Here is a 4,826-nt window from a genome sequence, read left to right on the forward strand (position 1 = left end):
GGGTCAGAACTGGATGTGGTAGCGGCACGAACTTCATCTGTAGTTCCAACGCCAAGGGGAACCACATGCTGTTCGCCCACTTGTGGGCCACTATTGCCGCTACCCCCTTGAAGGATCTCAGTTTGTTGAGGACCCTCAACAGAAGGTTGTGAGGAGGGAACAGATAAATCCTGGACCATCTGTTCCAGTCGAGGGACATTGCGTCCACTGCTTCCGCTAAGGGGTCCTCGTACGGGGACACGTACAGGGGCAACTTCTTGTTGTCTTTCGTCGCAAAGAGGTCTATTTGCAGTTCTGGGACTTGATTCAGAATGAAGGAAAATGATCCTGCGTCTAAGGACCATTCCGACTCTATCGGTGTGAACCTGGATAGAGCGTCCGCTGTCACATTGCGGACTCCTTGAAGGTGAACTGCCGACAGGTACCACTTCTTCTTTTCCGCCAATCGGAAAATGGCTAACATCACTTGGTTGAGAGGTGGTGACCTCGACCCTTGTCGATTCAAGCATCTCACAACCACCTCGCTGTCTGTCACCAATCTTATGTGGATCGAGTGACGCGGGGAGACTTTCTTTAAGGTAAGGAGCACTGCCATAGCTTCTAGAAAGTTTATATGAAAGGTCCTGAATAGCTTGGACCAAGTCCCCTGGACTTTTTTCCGATGAGAGTGACCTCCCCATCCCTCCTTTGAGGCGTCTGAGTGAATCGTCAACGACGGGGGAGGTGGCTGAAGAAGAACAGACTTCTTTAGATGTCTGGCTTGGGACCAAGGTCTGAGAAGAGTACGTAGCCGAGGCGGCACTGGTCTTCTCAGGTCTCTTCGCGCGTTTGATGCATACCTTCTCCAAACTCCGGTTGCATCCTTTAGCTGTGCTCTTAGCACTGGGTCTGTCACTGAAGCAAACTGGAGAGAGCCTAGTACCCTCTCCTGTTCGCGTCTTGATATCCTTTTGGAATCTAGAAGTCTCTTGACAGAGCCCGCTATCTCCTTCCTTTTCTTCATTGGGATGGAGAAACTATGTGACAAAAGGTCCCAGTGGATTCCCAGCCACTGGAACTTTTGGGATGGAGAAAGTCGAGACTTTTTCTTGTTGATCTTGAAGCCTAGGTACTCTAGGAACTGGATCACCTGACTGGAAGCTTGCAAGCATTCGGTCTCGGATGCTGCCCACACCAGCCAGTCGTCCAGGTAGGCTACTACCTGAATTCCCTTTAGGCGTAATTGTTTGAGAGCTGCGCTCGCAAGCTTCGTGAAAATCCTTGGGGCTATGTTTAGCCCGAATGGCATGGCTCTGAAGGCGTACAGTTTTCGTTGTAGCCTGAACCCTAGGTAGGGGGAGAGTCGACGGCTGATTGGAATGTGCCAATAGGCGTCTGACAAGTCTATAGAGACTGAGTATGCCCTCTTGGGCAGTAAGGTCCTTATGTGTTGCAGTGTTAGCATCTTGAATTTGCAATTCACTATGAACTTGTTGAGTGGTGACAAGTCCAGAATGACTCTGAGCTTTTCCGAGTCTTTCTTGGGAACACAAAACAGCCTCCCTTGGAATTTGATGGACTTCACCTTTCGGATCACATTTTTCTCCAACAGTTCTTGAACGTACTCCTCCAAAATGGGGGTGGAGTGTTGGAAAAACCGAAGGCATGGGGGTGGAGTGCTGTACCAGCTCCAACCCAGTCCATTCTTGAGTAGGCTTTGGGCCCAGGGATCGAAGGTCCAGCGATCCCAAAATTTCATCAGTCTCCCTCCTACCGGTATCATTTCACTTGGACTGCCGTCCTGAGGTCTTGCCTCCCTGACCACGACCACCTCTGAATCCCCTTCCCCTTGAGGGGCGCCTAGACGAGCCTCTGGCTGCTCCTCTAGGTTTTGCACGAAAGGAAGAAGACTGTCCTTCGAACGTTGGGGCGAATGTGGTTGACTGACCTGGCACCGCCTGGGGTACCCACTGAAAGGCAGTCGGGGTTTGTGCCACCAACTGGGGCACTGGAGGCAAAGGCAATTGCAGTTGCTGTTGCTGTCTATAAGGCTTGGCTGGCCGAGATGGTAGCCTAGTCTTCATATTCTTCCTCTTTGGTTGAGGACCCTCATCCGGGGAAGATTTTTCTTTTGATAGCCAGGCCCCACTTCTGGAGAAGATTTCTATTCTCCACGGCGGCCATATCAACAACCTCTTTGACCACATCGGTAGGGAAAAGGTCTTTTCCCCAAATGTTGGAGGAGATTAACTTCCTTGGCTCGTGTCTCACCGAAGCCCCGGTGAACACGAACTCCCTGCAAGCTCTCCTTGCTTTGACGAAGTTATAAAGGTCCTTCGTCACTGTGGCTAAGTGAGACTTAGCCACTACCATGAACATTTCATGGACCTTGGGGTCACTTGCCATCGTCTCGAGAGTAGTCTGATGAGACATTGAGGCAGCCAGTCTTTCTTTTGTCTCGAACTCTCTTCGTAAAAGAGATTCGGACAGCTTGGGGAGGTCCTCGCCGAATTGCCGTCCGGCAATATCAGCCTCCAACTTTCCCACTGAGAATGTTAGATGGACATCCTTCCAGTCTTTGTGGTCCATAGGTAGAGCCAGCGACAAGGGTTTACACTCCTCCAGGGAGGGGCAAGGCTTGCCGGCCTCGACTGCCTTTAGGACAGCCGTAAACCCTTTCTGTAAAAAGGGGAAGGCTCTATCAGGAGAGGACACAAACGAAGGGAGCTTCTTGCTCAATGCAGCTACCTTCGAATTCGAGAAGCCCCTCTCTTTCATCGAGGATGAAAGTAGGGCTTGAGCCTTAGCGTGGTCCATAACAATGACCTCCTTCGGCTCTGTCTCCTCCCTTGAAGCTGGTTCTTTTCTCAGCCGGACATAGCAGTCCGGATATGATGCCTTGCTGGGACAGAATTCTACCTCCTCTAGGGGAACTGAACCCAGCTTATCCGAAATGACGATCTTTCCAGTCGTCATCGGCATGTGCTCAGCATACCTCCATGGGTTAGCATCTGAGCATATGGGAAGGTCTTTCACATTGAGCCTTTTCCGGGGCCCATGTGATTCTGCCAGGGACTGCATACGCAGTTCCATTGCAGCCGCCTTCTCCTGATTCTCCTTCTGCATTTGTTGGATCATTCCAACAATCGAAGAGAGGGCCTGTCCCAGTTCTACTGGGAGGCCAGCCGATGTTGAGGGGATAGGCTCCGGCATCTGAACCGGAGTAGCCGACACCTCGTCGACCTCATCCTCTACGACATCCGGGGTTTGGACTTGATCCTGACATTCTGCCAGGAGGTCTTCTTCCAAACGATCGTCCAGGTCAGACATCCTGTCACACAACTGGATGTCTTGCATCGCATCTGCGACTTCCTCGTCCACCTGGACTTGATCTTGAAGGATCTCCTCTTGAGGCTGGGGAATCACTGCCTCAGCTGATGCCTGGGGAAAAAGATACGCCCTCATCTTCTCACTTGGAAGATAAGGGCCAGAGGTGTTCTTCTTGAAGCCCCTTACCCAAGTACGAAGCTTTTCCTAGCTATATCCCTTGATTCCGCCGTTCTAGGGGAATCAAAAGCCTCAGTAATCAGGTTAGTGCATACAGTACATACCTGAGGGTCCCAATACTGGAGATCATCCTTGGAGACAGCGCATGCTGCGTGTCTCCTACAACACTCATGTCCGCAGAGGTTTTTGCTGCGGACATTGCAGAAAACATTTCCGCACTTCGGAGGGTCCTCCTGTAAAGAGAAGAAATTTCCATGAGTATCAAGTGAACTATGTATCACTGGATATGCATATTATAGCATAACAATTCATAAATGAAAGACACACACTTGTGTTTCCCTCACAACCCATTGTTGCAGCCTTCCGGATAATAAAATCAAAAATGGTTTATCTCTACTAGAGTAACCAATGCAAGGTTTCCAGAGGAAACAGGTGGAGCTCACACCTAGGCAATGATTTTTAAAAATCCTGGATAATAGACGGGGAAGAACTCTGCTTCCTGTCTGAGGGCAACAGCAAAGGGCTGTGTAAGAAAACACAATAGTGTTAGAAGATACAGTGCTGTACCTAAACTTTTACTATAGTTTTCTTCTTACTGTATATGCTATACAGAAGAATACTAGTACAGTATAGGAGGATGTGTGCCGGCCTGCCTTTGCCGGCCGGCACACACCACAATTAGCTTTAAAGTATACTACTTAACAGCTATAGGGCGGCAGCCCTCTGGTTCAAATGCCTGTGCCGGCGGCAGCAGCTGCCGGCCAGTAACAGCCAGTGTTGGCCGGCAATGATTGCCGGCCAGCAACTACACAAGGTAGTACCCAGCTGCCGGCCACACTCTTGGTGACCGGCAGACAAGGACTGACATAAGCCGGCCGGCAAAGGTACAAGACCGATGCCAGCCGGCAGCAAAAGAACCAGAAGACTACCCCTGCCCGGCTGCCGGCCTCACAGGCCGGCAGCCGGCCTCATAGGCCGGCTGCCGGGACAGGTACAGCACTAGAAGAAAATAGAATGGATGCCGGGATAAGAGTGTACACAACCCCCCAAGCCCGGCAACCGAAAGAGTGCATATAAGGAAGGGGAGAAACTTAATTCAGGCTTCCTTGACCAATGCCGTCCGGCTCTGCCGGCAGGCATGGATGAGGGACCAAGAGAGGTCCGGGCAGCACTCGAAAACATAAGACCCTTGCCGTCCAGCGTCTCTGCCGGCCGGCAATGGGCTTAGTCAATCCATATCCCAACCTATACTAGGTCCAGAAGTAGAATGACATATGGTACAGTAATACCCCTGCCGGCCAGCTCTGCCGGCCGGCAAGGTACAGTACAGTAATGGCTAG

General features: G+C 51.1%; 1 protein-coding gene across 1 annotated transcript in view; it reads right to left on the bottom strand.

The window, feature by feature from the left end:
- The window catches only part of LOC137658976 (alpha-amylase-like), a 14,528-nt gene that overhangs the window by 8,753 nt on the left and 949 nt on the right, over positions 1-4,826 (bottom strand). The window lies entirely within an intron of this gene.

The sequence above is a fragment of the Palaemon carinicauda genome, chromosome 19 (genome assembly GCF_036898095.1).
Source record: "Palaemon carinicauda isolate YSFRI2023 chromosome 19, ASM3689809v2, whole genome shotgun sequence".
Classification (NCBI taxonomy): Eukaryota; Metazoa; Arthropoda; class Malacostraca; order Decapoda; family Palaemonidae; genus Palaemon; species Palaemon carinicauda.